Genomic DNA, 24,166 nt, shown 5'->3' with positions numbered 1-24,166 from the left:
GTAGGCTGCAGTCCATGGGGTTGCTAGGAGTCGGACATGACTGAGCGACTTCACTTTCACTTTTCACTTTCATGCATTGGAGAAGGAAATGGCAACCCATTCCAGTGTTCTTGCCTGGAGAATCCCAGGGACGGGGGAGTCCGGTGAGCTGCCATCTATGGGGTCGCACAGAATCGGACACGACTGAAGGGACTTAGCAGCAGCAGCAGCATATAGTAGCTCAGATGGTAAAACATCTGCCTGCATTGCAGGAGACCCAGGTTCGATCCCTGGGTTGGGAGGAGAAGGAAATGTTAACCCACTCCAGTATCCTTGCCTGGAAAATTCTATGGACAGGGGAGCCTGGTGGGCTACAGTCCATGGGGTCACAAAGAGTTGGACACAAATGAGTGACTAACGCACATATGCCAATAAAAATTTAAAAAGCTGAGAATGTTAAGAAAACGATATAGATACAGTATCTGATCTGCTAAAATGTCCTTAAAAAGTTATATGAATTTCCTTAAAAGGAATCCAGATTGGAAAAGAAGTAAAACTCTCACTGTTTGTAGATGACATGATCCTCTACAAAGAAAACCCTAAAGACTCCACCAGAAAATTACTAGAGCTAGTCAATGAGTAGAGTAAAGTTGCAGGATATAAAATTAATACACAGAAATCCCTTGCATTCCTATACACTAAGAATGAAAAAACAGAAAGAAAAATTAAGGAAACAATCCCATTCACCATTGCAATGAAAAGAATAAAATACTTAGGAATAAATTTACCTAAAGAAACAAAAGGCCTATATATAGAAAATTATAAAACACCAATGAAAGAAATCAAAGAGGACACAAATAGATGAAGAAATATACAGTGTTCATGGATTGGAAGAATCAATATAGTGAAAATGAGTATACTACCCAAAGGAATCTATAGATTCAATGCAATCCCTATCAAGCTACCAATGGTATTTTTCACAGAACTAGAATAAATAATTTCACAATTTGTATGGAAATACAAAAAACCTTGAATAGCCAAAGCAATCTTGAGAAAGAGGAATGGAATTGGAGGAATCCACCTGCCTGACTTCAGGCTCTACTACAAAGCTACAGTCATCAAGATAGTATGGTTCTGGCACAAAGACAGAAATATAGATCAATGGAACAAAATAGAAAGCCCAGATATAAATCCATGCATCTATGGATACCTTATCTTTGACAAAGTAGGCAAGAATATACAATGGAGATAAGACAATCTCTTTAACAAATGGTGCTGGGAAAACTGGTCAAATACATGTAAAAGAATGAAACCAGAACACTTTCTAAAACCATACACAAAAATAAACTCAAAATGGATTAAAGATCTAAATGTAAGACCAGAAACTATAAAACTCTTAGAGGAAAACATAGGCAGAACATTCTCTGACATACATCACAGAAAGATCCTCTATGACCCACCTCACAGATTAATGGAAATAAAAACAAAAATAAACAATTGTGACCTAATTAAACTTAAAAGTTTCTGCACAGTGAAGGAAACTATAAGCAAGGTGAAAAGACAGCCTTCAAAATGGGAGAAAATAATAGAAAATGAAACAACTGGCAAATAATTAATCTTCAAAATATACAAGCAGCTCATGCAGCCCAATATCAGAAAAACAAACAATCCAATCAAAAAGTGGGCCAAAGAACAAAACAGACCTTTCTCCAAAGAAGACATACAGATGGATGATGAACACATGAAAAGATGCTTAATATCACTCATTTTTATAGAAATGTAAATCAAAACCACAATGAGGTATCATCTCATGCTGGTTAGAATGTCTGCCATCAGAAAGTCTAAAAACAATCAATGCTGGAGGGGGTGTGGAGAAAAAGGAACCCTCCTACCCTGCTGGTAGGAATGCAAACTGGTACAGCCACTATGGAGAACAGTTTTTTCCTTAAAACACTGGAAATAGGACTGCCATAGGACCCAGAAATCCCACTCTTGGGCATACACACAGAGGAAACCAGAATTGAAAGAGACACTTGTACCCCAATGTTCACTGCAGCACTGTTTACAGTAGCTAGGACATAGAAGCAGCCTAGATGTCCATCGGCAGACAAATGCATAAGGAAGTTGTGGTAAATATACACAATGGACTATTACTCAGCTATAAAATAAGAACACATTTGAGTCAGTTCTAATGAGGTGGATTAAACTGGAGCCTATTATACAGAATGAAGTAAGCCAGAAAGAGAAACACCGATACAGTATATTAACACATATATAGGGAATTTAGAAAGATGGTAATGACAGCCCTATATGCAAGGCAGCAAAAGAGACACTGATATAAAGCACAGACTTTTGAACTATGTGGGAGAAGGCAAGGGTGGGATGATTTGAGAGAATAGCATTGAAGCATGTATATTCAGTTCAGTCGCTCAGTCGTGTCCGACTCTTTGCAACCCCATGAATCGCTGCACGCCAGGCCTCCCTGTCCATCACCAACTCCCGGAGTTCACCCAGACTCACGTCCATCGAGTCAGGGATGCCAGCCAGCCATCTCATCCTCTGTCGTCCCCTTCTCTTCCTGCCCCCAAATCCCTCCCAGCATCAGAGTCTTTTCCAATGAGTCAACTCTTCGCATGAGGTGGCCAAAGTACTGGAGTTTCAGCTTTAGCATTATTCCTTCCACAGAACACCCAAGGCTGATCTCCTTCAGAATGGACTGCTTGGATCTCCTTGCAGTCCAAGGGACTCTCAAGAGTCTTCTCCAACACCACAGTTCAAAAGCATCAATTCTTCGGTGCTCAGCCTTCTTCACAGTTCAACTCTCACATCCACACATGACCACAGGAAAAACCACAGCCTTGACTAGAGGGACCTTTGTTGGCAAAGTAATGTCTTTGCTTTTGAGTATGCTATCTAGGTTGGTCATAACTTTTCTTCCAAGGAGTAAGCGTCTTTTAATTTCATGGCTGCAGTCACTATCTGCAGTGATTTTGGAGCCCCCCAAAATAAAATCTGACACTGTTTCCACTGTTTCCCCATCTATTTCCCAGGAAGTGGTGGGACCGGATGCCATGATCTTCGTTTTCTGAATGTTGAGCTTTAAGCCAACTTTTTCACTCTCCTCTTTCACCTTCATCAAGAGGCTTTTTAGTTGCTCTTCACTTTCTGCCATAAGGGTGGTGTCATCTGCATATCTGAGGTTATTGATATTTCTCCCAGCAATCTTGATTCCAGCTTGTGCTTCTTCCAGCCCAGCGTTTCTCATGATGTACTCTACATATAAGTTAAATAAGCAGGGTGACAATATACAGCCTTGACGTACTCCTTTTCCTATTTGGAACCAGTCTGTTGTTCCATGTCCAGTTCTAAGTGTTGCTTCTTGACCTGCATACAAATTTCTCAAGAGGCAGATCAGGTGGTCTGGTATTCCCATCTCTTTCAGAATTTACCACAGTTTATTGTGATCCACACAGTCAAAGGCTTTGGCATAGTCAATAAAGCAGAAATAGATGTTTTTTCTGGAACTCTCTTGCTTTTTCCATGATCCAGCAGATGTTGGCAATTTGATCTCTGGTTCCTCTGCCTTTTCTAAAACCAGCTTGAACATCAAGAAGTTCATGGTTCACATATTGCTGAAGCCTGGCTTGGAAAAGCATGTATATTACTATATGTAAAATAGATGAATAGCACAATTTTGATGCATGAAGCATGGCACACAAATCCAGTGCTCTGGGACAACCCAGAGGGATAGGGTGGGGAGGGAGGTGGGAGGGGCATTCAGGATGGGGAGACACATGTGCACCAGTGGCTGATTCATGTTGATGTATGGCAAAAACCACCACATTATTGTAAAGCAATTGTCCTTCAATTAAAATAAATAAATTAATTAAAATATAAATAATGCAAAAAAAGATAGGTATTTGAATTTTCTTATTTCAAGTGCTATTCAATTTGATGTTTTACTTGTTATTCCAGTAGAAAAGTTTTGAGCCAAACATACCTTAATTTAAGACTATAAATTTTTTTTTCTCTCTCTTTTTTTTTTAATTTTATTTTTAAACTTTACTTAACTGTATTAGTTTTGCCAAATATCAAAATGAATCCGCCACAGGTATACATGTGTTCCCCATCCTGAACCCTCCTCCCTCCTCCCTCCCCATTCCATCCCTCTGGGTCGTCCCAGTGCACCAGCCCCAAGCATCCAGTATCGTGCATCGAACCTGGACTGGCAACTCGTTTCATACATGATATTTTACATGTTTCAATGCCATTCTCCCAAATCTTCCCACCCTCTCCCTCTCCCACAGAGTCCATAAGACTGTTCTATACATCAGTGTCTCTTTTGCTGTCTCATACACAGGGTTATTGTTACCATCTTTCTAAATTCCATATATATGCGTTAGTATACTGTATTGGTGTTTTTCTTTCTGGCTTACTTCACTCTGTATAAAAATAAATTTAATAAAAGTACAATCATTTTGTTTTTTTAATCTTAAAGTTTGACCTATAGTTTTTAAATTTAAAATTGTCCTATACTTGACTTACAATATTATATTTGTTTCATGTGTACAAAATACCAGTTCAAAATTTTTATAGATGATACTCCACTTATAGTTATTACAAAATAGTGACTATATTTCCTTCTGCTGTACAATATATCCTTATAGCTTATTTATTTTATATATAGCAGTTTGTACCTCTTAATCCCCTACCTCTACCAATCATTTTAAAATCATCTTTTAGAAACACTTTTTTATTAATGTCCGAAGAGTAGGTTAGATGTGATTACTACATTGATAATGGTAATAATGCATAACAGAAGCTTATTGGTACAGAACTTTATATGCTGGAATCTAATTTTTATTGCCTTCCCTCAAAATGTAGAAAAGAATTTTATTATACTTATCCCTTAAAGGAGGTTCAGTCTTACAAGGGCTTCATTAAAGGTCATTATAGGATGGCAGAATGTACTTAAATCCATGTGAAATGTTACATGGGTAGGCCAAGAACATTTGTTAGTGCTCACTGACAACTGGGCTTCATTTATCAGAACTCAATCTTGCTGATGGTAAGATAATGCTTAGGGGCTACTTCATTACAGACAATGCAAGATTATGCATCTTAGTTCTTATATCAAACTTTCCAAGTCAATATTTTGAAACTAAGAAACAAATTCATGTTAACATATTAAATAGAAAATATGCTCCAACAGGAGGAAGCTGATTCATTATGCTGGATTTTGAGATCTGGAGAAAGCTATTTGTTCTTTGGCATTCAAAATAAAGCAAATGAAAATGCTGACAGCCACTTCATCTTCTGAATATTTAATCTGATTCAAAATTTGGCCTATTTATATATAATTTCCAGGTATATAACACAGCTTTAACCTTAAACAGTAATATAAACAACATTGTAAATCAAAAAGATAGAGCCTGAGAATAAAATCCATAAATAGTTATTTATATATTACCTTTAGTGAGTCACAACAAATACGAATTTTATCTGTAAGACTTTCTTAGTTTCAGTTACCAAAGAAATCCAGGTGTCTTTGTGACAGAGACATTGTAACAAAAGTTGAGATAATCTTGGAGTGAGATATTTCAAGTGAAGTATAGAAGTTATCCTTTTAAATGAATGTGTATTCTAGCTTCTGCCTTGTTCTTCAGCCTGGAACTTAGCCAGGACATTATCTCTCTGATTCTCTTCCTGAAATGCTTCCAGGAGATTTTAAGCGACCCATGAAGTTCAGCTCCTTTTGGTCTACATTTTGTTAAAACTAGTTCAATGGTCCTCAATGGGTTGAAGTTTCCTAGCCTGTAGTATACTGAGATGAGCACTATCATCTTGATCTTGGCTGGGTGAAGACCTAATTTGCATTGGAAGTAAGGCTAGTTGGAGACAGACTCTCTAGTGCCTTGCATGTAAGGAGAGCCTATCACTACATTTAACTTCTGAGTGTGATTTATTCAATATGTCCAGAGACTTTTTTAAATGAACTGGAGGTTTCGATAAAGGCCTTACCTTTAAGATATATAACCTGTGATTAAAAATAACCCCAGCTCAAAGCAGGAGAGTGACCTTTGCAAAAGCAGTAATGGGATATTTGGGTTCTTTTTACCATGCTGAAATAGGTCTATTTTATCTTGCAAAAGGACTAAAAGAAAAAATGGATGGCAATTAAGGAGACCTCAGTCAGCACTATACCGGGTTGGAGTGATGAGACACTACATGTTTGAAGTAATATATGAAGAATACCTGGACTGTTTATGTGACTTGCTCAGATGTGGCATATGATAGTCTTGTGTGATGCCATATGTATCCAAGTAAATCTCAATGTATACCACATAGTGATGGAAAAAGTGTTGCTAGATTCCCTCAGTGTGTATTCTCTTTGAAAACTGGTGTCATTTTCCCCAAATGATTCTATTTCTGTTGGTAGTACCTTTAGCATTAGAAACTCTTGGACCTTCACCTTTCAGCAAGAGAGACTAGGTTTGAGCTCCCTTTAAAAGATCCTAGGAGTTTCCTTTATTCCCCCAGGATTCTAGGGCAGTTTGGAGCGTTAACACATTGCTACATATTAAATCCTAAAAGAGATAAAGATCAGGTACTATTTTATTAGAACTGCTTACTTATTGCAACAGGGAATATGGTCAGTTCAATAGCTGATATTAGAATTTTGTTCCTTCTCCTGTAATTGATGACTGAAAAAGAGAGTTATGGTATATATATTTTATATTAATTTAATTATTTTTCCTGAAAATGCTTACTTCTTTATACTTGCATCTCCCTAGTTGGAGTTAAGTGTTTTGATGAAGGGTAGACTTAGGTAAAGCAGTAGCTCTCATTATATGTTGGACATAAATTATGTCTCCAATTATTTAAAAAGGAAAAAGTATGGAAAAGGCTAAGAAGGGCCCTGGGTGGCAGGTAAGTGCACTTGAGACAGACGTGTAGAGAAGTTGCTTCAAAGACACAAAACCATCCTTAGCTTGGTGGTAGGGTGAAGTGGGAGACTTTTTACTTTCTGCAATGAGATTTTACAGATGAGTTTCCAGGAAGGAAATTCACTTGTGCCCTGAGTTTAGAATGGCATGATATGTTTGTTAATGTCACTGTTTCCTCTTCACCTGCTTGCCCACCTTTCTTGAGCAGAAGTCTCTGACTGCAGCTGCAACGCCAAGTGACAGGACAAATGATCCGCCTGTGTTTTCCTGTCAGTCCTGTGTAGTGAGGATTTTGCTGATGGATTAGGCCCCAGAAAGTATTAGAAAAGCAGCTTTTTTTTTTCTTCTGAATTCTCATCTCACTTCATACTTCTCTCTAGTAGAGCAATTACAGTGCTGTATTGTAATTATTTGTGTCTGTCTTTCCCAGTAGACTGTAAGTTCATTGATGGAAGGAACTTGGTCTTATTTATCTTTGTATGTGTGTGCATGCACACTCAGTCGTGTCTGACTCTTTGTGACCCTATGGACTGTAGCCCACCAGGCTCCTCTGTCTATGGAATTTTCCAGGTAAGACTACTGGAGTGGGTTGCCATATCTTTCTATACCCAGGGTCTAACATAGTTTCTGGCACATAGTAAAAACCTAATAAATGATTGTGGACTGAATGAAGGAATGAGTGAGAAAAGTGTTAGGCACTAAGGTCAAACAGAGACCAATGGTCATAATACAACTTGTTGTTTCATGATAATGGACTTCCTAGAGGCTAAGAAAGGGCTTCAGTTTTTGTTCTATAAGACCTGGAGGTATCACTGCCCTATCTGTTTAGAGAGGATGGCTATTTCTGGGCAGTCATTTTCTCCAAACTTCTACCAGAATGCATTCACTGGAAACATTACAATGTAATGAGTCCTTTTTTTCTGTATTTGTGTGATTTCTTGATTAAGATCTATTTCCTCCACTAGATAGTGAGTCCAATGATGGAGGGTAAATACTTCTAATTTTTCTCACCATTTAACCCCAAGGATCTAGTATCATGCTTGGCATAAAGTAGGTAGTCATAAATGAATGAATGGCTGGAAACACTAAAATGGCTTCCTTTATTTATGCAGGTTTTTTTGCCTTTTCTGGAATAAGATACATATTCTAGTGTGTGTGTGTGTGTGTGTGTGTGTGTGTGTGTATGTGTGTAAGTTCTACTGTGCTTAGTTGCTCAGTCATGTCTGACTGTTTGCAACCCATGAACTGCAGCCTGCCATACTCCTCTGTCCATTGGGATTCTCTAGGCAAGAATACTGGAGAGGGTTGCCATGCCCTCCTCCACTGGATCTTCGCAACCCAAGGATCGAACCCAGGTCTTCTGCACTGTGGGTGGATTCTTTACCTACTGAGCCACCAGGGAAGCCTCTACATATATATATATATGCACACACACACACACACCTGATATGTATAGTGTTCCCCTGAGATATACATATACATACACACACACACACACACACACATATATATATATCATTATCCTAAGAAACTTTCTTCAAGTTATTTCAGAAAGCTTTAATAAAATGCCTTCTAATTTTTTGACCAGGTTATTGATTTTTTAAAAAAAGAATGTCTATTGCTAAAGGTAACATGTTAACTTTTAAAGTGCCCAAATGTGGAAAACTTGGCAGTTTTGATTTCAATGGAGACCTTTTGTTAATTTTTTAAAGGAAGTGGCTGCTGCACAGCCTTCTCTCAAGGGGAAAGGCCTTTTGAGTGACACTCAGTAATTTAGCCATTAAGGTTAATGTTCATCTTCTCTCTGTCTATTGAAACTTCTAGGCTTGGCAGTGCAAATAGCTTATCAGGTAGTTTTAAAGGTCATGTGCAAAAGACGAAAATCTTGCACTGCTCATGAAAATGTTCTTAGTAATCAGTGTCTGCTAATAGGAGGGGCCTGAGGCACTCTCTCAGATCATCTGTCTTGTCTTTTCCTGCAGGTCACTTTGTGACAGATTTTGAGTTGGTAACAGCACAGCCTGGAAGGTAGCTAGCTATGCACATCTCTGCTTTCTACATTAGTCAAGTCAATAAGGTAAACAGACAAACAAACTTTAACTTTCTCTTTTCCTTTTCAGCCTCTGCACTCTATCTCTGGGGTAAGTCTGACAGAGATAGGAGCAAAGAACAGATTTCTTTACTGACAATCAGCAGCATTGGTCAAAATTACCTTTCATAGGAGGAGGCAGAATAAGGTTGGTGGAATGCTCAGCCTTTCCCTTGCTATTACTTTTCATTTCAGCCTGTGACAGAGCTATACCCCTGCCATCTCTCTGGCTTGTTGCAACCCTTTATGGAATGCACAAATTGAGCCTTGCCCACTTAGCTCTTGCCCACTTGTGGCTCAGACGGTAAAGCGTCTGTCTACAATGCTGGAGGCCTGGGTTCAATCCCTGGGTGGGCAAGATCTCCTGGAGAAAGAAATGGCAACCTACTCCAGTATTCTTGCCTGGAAAATCCCATGGACTGAGGAGCCTGGTTATGTTACAGTCCATGGGGTCGCAAAGAGTCGGACACGACTTCACTTTCACTTTCACTTTGATCTTCCCTGGTGGCTCAGACAGTAAAGCGTATGCCTACAATGAGGGAGACCTGGGTTCAATCCCTGGGTTGGGAAGATCTCCTGGAGAAGGAAATGGCAACCCATTCCAGTATTCTTTCCTGGAAAATACCACGGATGGAGGAACCTGTTTAGGCTACAGTCCATGGGGTCGCAAAGAGTCGGACACGACTGAGCGACTTCACTCACTCACTCACTCGCTCACTTAAGTCTGACCACATCATGAATCCCCCATAAGTGGATCTCAACCTTCTCAAGGGAAATGAAAACTTAATCCACCACTCCAGATCCCAGCTGAGACCACTGCCTTAGCTTCCTTTGAAATGTCACTGAGTTATTGGTCTTTTTCTATCGCCTCCTTCTTTCTCCAAACATTAAGAAGTATGGGTTGCGCTTGTAGAATGAAGGAAAACCTAGAGTTTTTTAAAATGATAGTTCTGAGGCAGGCATTTAGGAGTGACTCCAAACAGTTCTTTCAGAAGAGTGAACTGTGCCTTTGGGCTTATTGCAGTCACCCATTGAGAGAGCAATCACAGAATGAGTCTGCAATAATGATGAAAATGAAGAATGCATTCTTCTGAAGTGCATCAATAGCTGTTTTGCATATGGATTCAGTAGTAAGATAAGAATTTACTTTGCATCCTGTTTTATTATTTGCTTCAGAGAATATAGCAGCAGGTTTGGGGGATTATGTTTTAGAGGAAAAGTTATGTTTTCAAAATCCTGTTGATGACTGCGTTCTCTCCCTCCACTCCCTCTCTCCTTGCCTTGATCCTCCATTCTTCCCTGAGTCATTGCTGAGAATTCTTTCAAATAACGGAGAGTTGTTGTTGTTTCTATATTCAGCTTATTTTTGCTTTCTAGAACTTTGGGTAATCTTCCATTTTTACTCTTGAATGATAAATTGTTGGCAGGCTTTAATGAGAGACAACAGTAAAGTGCTAGGGATGGCTGAGCAGATTAATTTTCAAAGATTCAGCTCAGAGAAGAATGTAGTTTTGTTTGAAATTTTGCTTCATCTTGCAAAAATGAATTCCACATCTCATGGCTACAGATATGTTTTTGAGATGATGACCAACCTGGGTACACCAAGGCCTCTTTCATGACATTTAATTTTGAACATCAGAGTAGAGAGGTCTGAAGACCGGACATCAGAAAAAAGTAAAGAATTGAGGTTTTGCTTAGACTTTTGAGCCCCAAGTTACCCTTTATTAACACAAATTCTATGTTTGAAAATAGAGGAAAATGAGTCCTTTATCTCTGAAGAGTGTTACAAACTGCATTCTCAAGTACGCCAAGTATAATCATAATAACAGTTACCATGTTTTAGATAGTTGCAATGTGGAAGGCTACATATACATGTGCATGCTAAGTTGCTTCAGTCATGTCCTACTCTTTGCAACTCTATGGACTGTAGCCCACCAGGCTCCTCTATTCATGGGATTCCCTAGGCAGGAAACCTGGAGTGGATTGCCACACCCTCCTGCAGGGGATCTTCCCAACCCAGGGATCAAAACTGCATCTCTTATGTCTCCTGCCTTGGCAGGCAGGCTTTTTTTTGTTTTTGTTTTTGTTTTTGTTTTTTTTACCACTAGTGCCACCTTGGAAACCCTTATATATACAAACATATATTTATCCTCTAATATTAATAATCACAATAACACTGCAAGATATATCCTATCTCTATTTTGCAGAGACTAAGGCTTAGAAAGATTAACACAAGTAATATTGTCCAGTTATAAATTGTTGAATTATTGCCCTCCAGGTTCATAATTTTTCAACTATCCATTACCGCCTTTCATATAGTGGAGTGAGAGGATTCAAAAGGTCACTTTGTTCTTCAGTTGCCAATATCCCCTCCCCCATATGCCATGCAGAATTGGCTTTAGGGAAATGAAAAATAGCTCTGTGAATGTGGAGTTTGTTCTAGGACTTATATATTCCTAGGAAAATGGACACTTTTCTAGGGTATGTCCTTTTTTGGAGTCAAAATTTAACATCAAATTTGGATCAAATACTGCAAAGATACTCCTGAGTATCAAAGGAACAAACATAACAACTAGTGATGTAAATACCAGCTGTCACTGAATCCTTAATACAGGGATAGTCTCCTAACATGATCCCAAATATATACTATGGACCTCTGCATTTCTATCCAAGGAGTGGAATGCTCAGAATAAGCTATAGAAGAAAGCTAAAAACTGTAAAACTAAAAACATCACTCTGAAGTTACTAAAGTGACCAGTTTTAATATGAACTTCATCATGGGATTTATACAATAAAAATAACTTTAAGTGTTATTACAAATATCAAATCAGTGTACATACAACTTAAAATTGAATTCCTTTTTCTTTTCTTAAAATGAATATTGACATAGAAGACATGTAATTTAAGTCTCAAGCTATTAATAGAAAGTGATGGCCAGTTGATTGAACTTACTTCTGATATGTCAGGAATGATGTTGATCCTGAATTGCACAGTGAAGAAAAACAAATTAGAGACTAAAACACAATACATTCAAACCTTGGAAGAAGCTCCAAAATGCTAAAATGATTCAGCTCATCTTTTTCTAGGTATGTCATTAAACTGACATTTCATCTTTTCCTAGGTATGTCATGACTTCATAAAATATAGCATCTTTTACTGTGGCTATATTATCTAAAGAGTGAAAGTGAAGGTGAAGAAAGTGAAGTCACTCAGTCGTGTCCGACTCTTTGCGACCCCATGAAGTGTAGCCTACCAGGATCCTCCGTCCATGGGATTTTCCAGGCAAGAGTACTGGAGTGGGTTGCCAAGTAAGGTAAGTTGAATTACATCAATTTTATTTAATCAGCTTTCAGTTCAGTTCAGTTGCCTAGTTGTGTCCAACTCTGCAACCCCAAGGACTGTAGCACGCCAGGCCTCCCTGTCCATCACCAAGTCCCAGAGTTTACTCAAACTCATGTCCATTGATGCCATCCAATCATCTCATCCTCTGTCAGCCCCTCCTCCTCCCACCTTCAATCTTTCCCAGCATCAGGGTCTTATCAAATGAGATATCAATGAGCTCTTTGCATCAGGTGGCCAAAATATTGGAATTTCAGCTTCAACATCAGTCCTTCCAATGGATATTCAGGACTGATTTCCTTTAGGAGAGACTGGTTGGATCTCCTTGCTTTAATCAGCTTTATTGAGGTAACAATTTACAGTAGTAAAATTCACCTATTTTAAGTGTAAAATTTGATGAATTTTGACAAAAGTATACTATTGTATGACTAATACCATAATCAAAATGTAGAAATTTTTATCAATTCAACATGTTCCATCATGTCAATTTGCAGTAAATCCCTTATCCTCAAAATGGGTCACTGCTTTTTGTCACTGTAAATTTGCTTCTTCTCAAATTGCATATAAATAGAATCATACAGTATATATACATATAATTTTTTTGTCTGATTTCTTTCATCTATACTGTTACCTGTATCAATAGGCCATTCTTCTACTGGATTAATATTATATAATATGTTGCTCTATTTACCAGTTGATGAGCAATTGGACTGTTTCCACTTTTTGGCTGCTATAACTAATGCTACTATGAACATTCATGTATAATTTTTGGTGTGTGCATGTGTTCTCATTTCTCTTGATTTTTAACTTGGAATGGAATAGTGAGATCAAAGGATAAGCATATGTTTAATGTTATAAGAAACTGATTATTTCTGGAAATTGTATGATTTTTACACTAGCACAGGTAATTTGAGAATTCCAGTTATGCCAGACCCTAACAAACACTTGGCATTGTCAGTCTTTCATTTTGGTCTTTCTAGTGAATATGCTGTGGTATGTCATAGAGATTTTTAATTTGTAATGTTCTTAAATAATGTTGAGAATCTTTTCACGTGCTTTTTTTTGCCATTTTAAAATATTTTTGAGGACATGTTTATTCAGGTCTTGTGTCCATTTTCTTATCATGTTGTTTGGCTTCTTTCAAATTGTAAGAGATATTTATAAATTTTGCATAAAGTCCTTTGCCAGATGCATGTTTTGCTAATATTTTCTTCCAGTCTATAGCTTGTCTTTTCATTTTCTTAACACTGGCTGTTGAAGAGTAGATATTTTTAACTTAGATAATGTCCATATTATCTTTTTTTTTCCTTTTTGTATTTTGTTTGAGAAATTTTGGTCTAATTCAAAGTCTCAAAGATTTTCTCCCATAGTTTCTTCTAGAGGATATATAGTTTTAGGTTTATATATGGGTACGTGCTATATTTAAATAAATTTTGTATATGATGTGAGGTGAGGATCAGTGATTTTTGTATATAGGGCTTCTTGGGTAGCTCAGCTAGTAAAGAATCCTCCTGCAATGCAGGGATCTTGGTTTGATTCCTGGGTCAGGAAAATCTCCTGAAGAAAGGATAGCCACCCACTCCAGTATTCTTGGGCTTCCCTGGTGGCTCAGCTAGTAAAGAATCTGCCTGCAATCTGGGAGACCTGGGTTCGATCCCTGGGTTGGGAAGATCCCCTGGAGAAGGGAAAGGCTACCCACTCCAGTACTCTGGCCTGGAGAATTCCATGGACTGTATAGTCCATGGGGTCACAAAGAGTCAGACACAACTAAGCCACTTTCACATCTGATCATTCAAGTATAATTTGTTTAAAAGAGTATCCTTTACTCTTTGAATTACTTTGATCTTTTGTTTAAAATTATTTAACCTATGTACAGGACTGTTTGTGAGCTTTATGTTCTGTTACACTGAACTACTTGTCTATCTTTTCACTGATATAACATATAACACAGACTTGATTATTGCAGCTTTATAGCAAGTTTTAAAATCAAGTAGTTTAAATATTTTTTGTTTTTATTCAAAGTTTCTTTGAATATCTTAATTGCCTTGCATTTCCATAAAAATGTCAAAATCAGCTTGTCTTGTTCTATAAACAAAACTGCTAGAATTTTCATTGTGATTGTGTTGTATCCATATATAATTTCAGTAGAATTTGTACTTCAACAAAGTTGTGTCATCCACTCATGAACATGGTATATATTCCACTTACTGAGAACTTTAACTTATCTAAGCAATATTTTATAATTTGTAGTGTTCCTAAACATAGGGGGGAAATATTCAGTGTTTCTCTAATAAGCATGAAGTAGATACCCTTTATCATGCTGAGAGTTTTTTTTAATCATCAGTGAGTGTTTTATTTTGTCTAAAAAACTTGCTTGCCTTAATTTATATACCTCTAATTTTTCTTAAGACAGTTACTATGTTGGATTATATTGATTAATTTTTCAAATTTTGATCTAGCTTTGCATTCTTGGCATAAAACCCACTTGGTTTTGATGTCTTATACTTTTTTAAAAATAATAATGGATTCCCTCTGCTAATATTTCATTGAGAATTTTTATATCTATATTCGTGAGGGATATTAATCTATAGTTTTCTTTTTGCTGTATTCTCCCCATTTGGTTTAGCATTGGAATAATGTGGGGCTTATAAACTGAACTGGGAAGTAATTCCTCTACTTCTATTTTCTGAAATATAATGTGTAATACTGAAGATATTTATTCTTTAAATGCTTAGTAAAATTCACTAGAGACAACATGTGGGCCTAGAAATTTCTTGCTTTTTAAGTTTACTACAAATTTTATTTCTTTAATAGGTATATAGGGTTAGTCAAATTATCTATTTCATTATGAGTGAGTTGTAGTATTTTATGATAGCCTAGCAGTTGATTCTTTTGATATAAGTTGTTAATTCTTTTTGTGTAGAGTTGTTTACAATATTATTAGTTTACAATAGTTGTAAACAATAGTTTACAACTATTATTACAATAGTTGTTTCCATATTATTCTTTTTAATATCTTTGCATTCTATAGTGACATTCCTTTTTTTCCATTCCTGATATTGGTAATTTATGCCTTTACTCTTTTTTCTTCATCAGTATTGCTTGAGGTTTATCAATTTTATTGATCTTTCCAAGAAACATATTTTGAATTAATTGCAATTTTCTGTTGTTTTTCTGTATCGAGTTTATTGATTTCAGCTCTTCTCTTGATTATTTCTTTCCTTGCTCTTGTTTTGGGTTTATTTTTCTCCTTTCCTAGTTTCTTCGGGTGGAAACTTAGATTATTGATTTTTTACTTTTTTTCTTTTCTAATGGTTGTTGTTGTTCTTTTTTACTTTTTTTCTTTTCTAATGGTTGCTGTTGTTCAGTCACCATGTCCAACTCTCTGCTACCACATAGACTGTATCATGCCAGGCCTCCCTGTCCTGTATGATCATTTAATATAATTTTTCTTTTAAAGCATTGCTTTAGCAAGTCTCACAAAGTTTGATGTTGTATTCTAAGTTCAAATTTAGCAGTATATTGTTTAATTTTGAATTGATTAGAGATTTTAACTTCATATTTATTTCAGATTTCTAGTTTAATTACATCATGGTCAGAGGAGACATACTTTGTATGAATTCAGTTTCTAAATATTTGCTAAGTTTTGTTTTAGAACAAAATATGGTCTATCCTGGTGAATGTTTCATATGCTGTTTAACTGACTATGTATTCTGCTATTGATGAATGGAGTATTATATAATTGTCAGTGCAGTTGTTTGTGTCATTCAGTTATATATTTTTGCCAAACTTATATCTTCTAGTTCTATCACAGAGGAGTGTTGAAGTTGTATTTTGAATTGTGATAACTTCTTGGTGAAGTGACCCATTTATCAATATGTGATGTCTGTTTTTATCTTTTAATTTTGTTCATTCTAAAGTCTACTTTCATATTAATATAAGCACATCTGCTTTCTTTTAACTTTGTATGCTATATCTTTTCTCTTAAACATATCAATAGCAATATATTTAAAATTATTGTGGAGAACATTTAATTGAATCATTTCTTTTTCATCTTTTCAAATAAGTTCTTCTTTAATTGCTGTTTTTATATCATTTATATTTGATGTTTTGATATGTTTACATTTAAGTCTACACTGTATCTCATTTTCAGTCTTCTTTTTAAATATTGATAGTTTTCAGTGGTCCATTTTAACTTATATATTATTATTTTAACTATATATCTTTGTACCTAGGAATTACAAAATATATACTTAAAATTTCCCAGTCTATTTATAATCAATATTTTACAATGTCAGTTAGAATATGGAAACCTAAGAACATCTATTTCCCTTTTCCTTCTCCCTCTACCCTACAGATGTCTTTTTTTATAACAGCGTTCTTGAGATATATTTGACATATAACAGTGTATAAGTTTATGGTGAAACATATATTGCTTTGATACACTTAATTATTGTGAAATAATTATTACTGTAGTTTTAGCCTGCACTGCCATCATCCTAAATAATTACTATTTCTTTTTTGTGGTGAGAGCATTTAAGATCTATGTTTTTAGGAAGTTCCAAGTGTATCAGATCAGATCAGTCGCTCAGTCGTGTCCGACTCATTGCGACCCCGTGAATCGCAGCACGCCAGGACTCCCTGTCCATCACCAACTCCTGGAGTTCACCCAGACTCATGTCCATCGAGTCAGTGATGCCATCCAGCCATCTCATCCTCTGTCGTCCCCTTCTCCTCTTGCCCCCAATCCCTCCCAGCATCAGAGTCTTTTCCAAGGAGTCAACACTTCACATGAGGTGGCCAAAGTACTGGAGTTTCAGCTTTAGCATCATTCCTTCCAAAGAAATCCCAGGGCTGATCATCTTCAGAATGGACTGGTTGGATCTCCTTGCAGTCCAAGGGACTCTCAAGAGTCTTCTCCAACACCACAGTTCAAAAGCATCAATTCTTTGGCGCTCAGCCTTCTTCACAGTCCAACTCTCACATCCATACTTGACCACAGGAAAAACCACAGCCTTGACTAGAGGGACCTTTGTTGGCAAAGTAATGTCTCTGCTTTTGAACATGCTATCTAGGTTGGTCATAACTTTTCTTCCAAGGAGTAAGCGTCTCTTAATTTCATGGCTGCAGTCACCATCTGCAGTGATTTTGGAGCCCCAAAAAATAAAGTCTGACACTGTTTCCACTGTTTCCCCATCTATTTCCCATGAAGTGGTGGGACCGGATGCCATGATCTTCGTTTTCTGAATGTTGAGCTTTAAGCCAACTTTTTCACTCTCCACTTTCACTTTCATCAAGAGGCTTTTTAGTTGCTCTTCACTTTCTGCCATAAGGGTGTTGTCATCTGCATATCTGAGGTTATTGATATGTCTCCCGGCAATCTTGATTCCAGCTTGTGTTTCTTCCAGTCCAGCGTTTCTCATGATGTACTCTGCATAGAAGTTAAATAAACAGGGTGACAATATACAGCCTTGACGAACTCCTTCCAAGTATATAATACAGTATTATTAAATATAAGGGCTTCCCAGCTGGTGCAGTGATGAATAATCTGCCTGTTAATGCAGGAGGTGCAAGAGATGCAAGTTTAATGCCTGGGTTGGAAAGATCCCCTAGAGTAGGAAATGGCAACTCACTCCTATATTCTTGTCTGGAAAATTCCATGGATAGAGGAGTCTGGCAGGCTATAGCCTACGGGGTTGCAAAGAGTTAGACATGACTGAGCAACTGAACACTTGCACATGTACATGCACATATTCTTAAATATGATCGTCATGTTTAACACTAGATTCGCAAACTTATTTATCTTATAACAAAATTTGCATGCTTTGGCCAGTGTCTCCCGAATTCCCCCATTGCTTAAACCTTGGTAACTCACATTCTACTCTCTGTTTCTCTGAGTTCAGCTTTTTTTTAGATTCCACATCAAAGTGATATCAGTATTTATCTTTCTTAGTATGACTGTGTAACTTAGAATGATGCCCTGAAGCTTGATCCATTTTGTTGCAAATAGAAGGATTTTCTTCTTTCTTGGAGCTAAATAATATTGCATTATGTATATGCATATATTGCATCTTCTTGATTGATTCCCATTTATGAACACTAAAAATGTTTCTATATCTTGGCTTTTGTGAATAATGCCATAATGACCTAGGTAGTAAAGATATATCCTTGGGGTCTAATTAAATTTATTTTGGAATTACTGAATCATATGGTAGTTCTATTTTTTATTTTTTGAGGAACTTCTATACAGTTTTCTATAGGGACGGTACCAATTTACATTCCCACCAATAGCTAATAAGTGTTCCTTTTCTTCACATCCACACAAACACTTGTTATCTCTTTTCATTTTGATGATAGGTACTCTAACAGGTCAGATGTGAAGTGATATCTCATTATGGTTTTGATTTGCATTTTCCTGGTGATTAGTCATGTTGAGTATCTTTTCATATACCTGTTACCATTTGTATTATATTTGGAAAAATGTTTATTTAGTATCTATGTCAATTAAAAAATTAGATTGTTTTATTTTGCTGAGTTATATGAGTTTTAAAATATATATATTTTGTAGGGACTTCCTTGGTGGTCCGTGGCTGGGACTCTGCAATTTCAATGCAGGTGGCCTGGATTTGATCCCTGGTCAGAGAACTAGATCCCACATGCTGCAACTACGATTCAGTGTAGACAAATAAATAAATATTTTATATATATATATATAGTATATTGCCCCATTATCAGATGTATGATTTGTAATGTTTATATTTTCTCTTATTTGGCAGGTTGCATTTTCATTTTGTGGATTGTTCTTTTTGTTGTGCAGAAGCTTTTTGTTTTGATGTAGTGCCACTTTTTGATTCTTGTGTTTGTTATCTATACTTTTGGTGTCATATCCAAATTATCATTGCAAGACCAATGTCAAAGAGTTTTGCCCATATGTTTTCTTCTAGGAATGTTACAGTTTCAGGTCATATGTTTATGTCTTTAGCACATTCTGAGTAAATATTAGTGAATGGTGTAAGATAAAGTTCCAGTATTTCCAGTACTTATTGAAGATGCAATCCTTTCCCTATAGTGCACTCTTGAATTCATTGTCAAATATTAATTCACCATATATGGAAGTGCTGATTTCTGGACTCTTAATTCTGTTTCATTGGTCTTTGTTTATATATTTATACTAGTACCATATTATTTTGATTAATATACCTTTGTAGTACATCATGTTTTTTAATTTTTATTTTATATTGGAGTATAGCTGATTAACAATGTTGTGTTATTTTCAGTTGTATAGCCAAGTTATTCAGTTATGCATATAGATATATCCATTATTTTTCAGATTATTTTCCCATATAGGCTTTTACAGAGTATCAAGTAGAGTTCCCTGTGTTATACAGCAGGTCCTTATTAATTATGTATTTTATATATAGTAGTGTCTATATATCAGTCCCAATCTACCAGTTTATTCTCCTCACCCATCCTTCTGATAACCATAAGTTTGTTCTCTAAGTCTGTCTGTCTGTTTATAGATAAGTTCATTTGCATAATTTTTTAAAGATTCTACATATGATCTTTGATTTTCTGTCTTGACTTATTTCACTTAGTACAATAATCTCCAATTCCATTCATGTTGCTGAAAATGGCATTATTTCATTATTTTTATTGGCTGAGTAATAGTCAATCTCTATATATACCTTTTCTTATTTATCCATTCCTCTGTTGATGAACATTAAGTTGTTTCTATGTCTTGGCTATTGTAAACAGAGGTACAGTGAACATTGGGGTGCACATAATGTTTAAAGCCATATTTTTCTCTGGAAACATGCACAGGAGTGGGATTGCTGGATCAGATGGTAGCTCTATTTTTAGTTTCTTAGGGAACCTCTAAACTGTTCTCCATAGTGGATACACCAATTTACAGTCCCACTTACAGTGTAGGAGGGTTCCTTTTACTGCACACTCCCTCTAGCATTTATTGTTTGTTGATTTTTTGATTACAGATATTCTGACTGTTGTGAAGTGATATCTCATTTTACTTTTGATTTGCATTTCTCTAATAATTAGAGATGGTGAGCATCTTTTCAAGTGCCTCTTGAGCATCTGTATGTCCTGTTTGGAGAAATGTCTACTTAGGTCTTCTTCCCTTTTTTGATTGGGTTGTTTCTCTTTTTTGTCATTTGTTTGTTCTGATATTGAGACGCATGAGCTGTTTGTAAACTTTGGATATAAATACCTTGTCAGTTGTTTCATTTGCAAATATTTTCTCCTATTCTGTGGATTGTCCTTTTGTTTTGTTTATGGTTTCCTTGTTGTTCAAAAGCTATTGAGTTTGATTAGGTCTAATTTATTTTTTGCTTTGATTTCCATTACTCTAGGAGGAAGATTAAAAAAGATACTGTTGCAAATTAGGTCAAAGAGCATTCTATGCTTTCTTCTAAGAGGTTTATACTTCTGGTCTAACATACAGGACTTTAATCCATTTTGAGGCTTTGAGGTTTTAAAGAATATTCTAATTTATTTGTTTTTACATGTAGCTATTCAGTTTTTTTGAGAACTATTTATTTCTTTTAAAAATTTATTTATTTACAAGGAGCTAGAAGAAATAAAAGAGTCAATCAATAATGAATAATCCAATAAATGAGATGAAAAGCACTCTGGAGGGAACCAACAGTAAAATAACAGAGGCAGATGATAGGATAAGTGAGGTAGAAAACTGAATGGTAGAAATAAATGAAGCAGAGAGGAAAAAAGAATTAAAATAAATGAGGACAAACTCAGGGACCTCTGGGACAATGTGAAATGCCCCAACATTCGAATCATAGGAGTCCCAGAAGAAGAAGACAAAAAGAAAGGCCATGAGAAAATACTCGAGGGGATAAGAGTTGAAAACTTCCCTAAAATGGGGAAGGAAATAGACACCCAAGTCCAAGAAACCCAGAGAGTCCCTAACAGGATAAACCCAAGGCAAAACATCCCAAGACACATATTAATCAAATTAAAAAAGATCAAACACAAAGAACAAATATTAAAAGCAGCAAGGGAAAAACAACAAATAACACACAAGGGGATTCCCATAAGGATAACAACTGATCTTTCAATAGAAACTCTTCAGGCCAGAAGGGAATGGCAGGGCATACTTAAAGTGATGAAAGAAAAAAAAACTACAGCCCAGATTACTGTACCCAGCAAGGATCTCATTCAAATATGAAGGAGAAATAAAAAGCTTTGCTGCTGCTGTTGCTAAGTCTCTTCACTTGTGTCCGACTCTGTGCGACCCCATAGATGGCAGCCCCCTGGCTCCCCCGTCCCTGGGATTCTCCAGGCAAGAATACTGAAGTGGGTTGCCATTTCCTTCTCCAATGCGTGAAAGTGAAAAGTGAAAATGTAGTCGCTCAGTCGTGTCGGACTCTTATAAAAAGCTTTACACACAAGCAAAAGCTCAGAGAATTCAGGACTACCAAACCAGCTCTTCTACAAATGCTAAAGGAAATTCTCTAGATAGGAAACACAGAAAGGGTGTATAAACTCGAACCCAAAACAACAAAGTAAATGGCAATGGGACCATCAGTACAGTTCAGTTCAGTTCAGTCGCTCAGTCATGTCCAACTCTTTGTGACCCCATGAATCACAGCATGCCAGGCCTCCCTGTCCATCACCAACTCCTGGAGTTCACTCAGACTCATGTCCATCCAATCGGAGATGCCATCCAGCCATCTCATCCTCTGTCGTCCCCTTCTCCTCCTGCCCCCAATCCCTCCCAGCATCAGAGTCTTTTCCAATGAGTCAACTCTTCGCATGAGGTGGCCAAAGTGCTGGAGTTTCAGCTTTAGCATCATTCCTTCCAAAGAAATCCCAGAGCTGATCTCCTTCAGAATGGACTGGTTGGATTTCCTTGCAGTCCAAGGGACTCTCATACTTATCAATAATTACCTTAAATGTAAATGGGTTGAATGCCCCAACCGAAGACAAAGACTGGCTGAATGGATACAAAAACATGACCCCTATATATGCTGTCTACAAGAGACCCACCTCAAACCAAGGGACACATACAGACTGAAAGTGAAAGTCTGGAAAAAGATATTCCGTGCAAATAGAGACTAAAAGAAAGCAGTAGTCATATCAGATAAAATAAACTTTAAAACAAAGGCTGTGAAAAGAGACAAAGATGGACACTACATAATGATCAAAGGATCAATCCAAGAAGAAGATATAATAGTTATAAATATGTATACACCCAACATAGGAGCACTGCAATATATAAGGCAAATGCTAACAAGTATGAAAGGGGAAATTAACAATAGCACAATAAGAGTAGGGGACTTTAATATCTCACTCACATCTATGGATAGACTAACTACACAGAAAATTAACAAAGAAACACAAACTTTAAATGACACAATGGACCAGTTATACCCAATTGATATCTATATGATATTTCACCCCAAAAGAATAAATTTCATTTTTTCTCAAGTGCACACGGAACATTCTCAAGGATAGATCACATCCTGGGCCATAAATCTAGCCTTGGTAAATTCAAAAAAATTGAAATCATTCCAATCATCTTTTCTGACCACAATGCAGTAAGATTAGATGTCAATTAGAGGAAAAAGACTATTAAAAATTCCAAAATATGGAGGCTGTAAAACATGTTTCTGAAAAACCAACAAATCATAGAAGAAATAAAAAAAGAAATCAAAATATGCAGAGAAACCAGTGAAAATGAAAACACAACAACCAAAAACCTATGGGACACTGGAAAAGCAGTGCTAGGGGAAGGTTCAGAGCAATACAAGCTTACCTCAATAAACAAAAAAAAAAAGCCAAATAAATAACCTAATTCTACACCTAAAGCAACTAGAAAAGGAAGAGATGAAGAACCCCAGGGTTAGTAGAAGGACATAAATCTTAAAAATTAGGGCAGAAATGAATGCAAAAGAAACAAGAGAGACCATAGTAAAAATCAGCAAAGCCAAAAGCTGGTTCTTTGAAAAGATAAATAAAATTGAAAAACCAATAGGCCAGACACATCAGAACAAAGGCAGAAGAATCAATCAACAAAATCAGAAATGAAAATGGAGAGATCACAACAGACAACACAGTTGTCTGGACACCACAGTTCAAAAGCATCAATTCTTCAGCGCTCAGCTTCCTTCACAGTAAAACTCTCACATCCACACATGACTACTGGAAAAACCATAGCCTTGACCAGACGGACCATTGTTGGCAAAGTAATGTCTCTGCTTTTGAATATGCTATCCAGGTTAGTCATAACTTTCCTTCCAAGGAGTAAGTGTCTTTTAATTTCATGGCTGCAATCACCATCTGCACTGATTTTGGAGCCCCCAAAAATAAAGTTTGACACTGTTTCCACTGTTTACCCATCTATTTCCCACAAAGCGATGGGACCAGATGCCATGATCTTCGTTTTCTGAATGTTGAGCTTTAAGCCAACTTTTTCACTCACCTCTTTCACTTTCATCAAGAGGCTTTTTAGTTGCTCTTCACTTTCTGCCATAAGGGTGGTGTCATCTGCATATCTGAGGTTATTGATATTTCTCCCAGCAATCTTGATTCCAGCTTGTGCTTCTTCCAGCCCAGCGTTTCTCATGATGTACTCTGCATATAAGTTAAATAAGCAGGGTGACAATATACAGCCTTGACGTACTCCTTTTCCTATTTGGAACCACTCTGTTGTTCCATGTCCAGTTCTAACTGTTGCTTCCTGACCTGCATATAGGTTTCTCGAGAGGCAGGTCAGGTGGTCTGGGATTCCCATCTATTTCAGAATTTTCCACAGTTGATTGTGATCCACACAGTCAAA

Source organism: Bubalus kerabau, chromosome X (genome assembly GCF_029407905.1).
Source record: "Bubalus kerabau isolate K-KA32 ecotype Philippines breed swamp buffalo chromosome X, PCC_UOA_SB_1v2, whole genome shotgun sequence".
Lineage (NCBI taxonomy): Eukaryota > Metazoa > Chordata > Mammalia > Artiodactyla > Bovidae > Bubalus > Bubalus kerabau.
Note: the sequence above shows the minus strand (reverse complement) of the source record.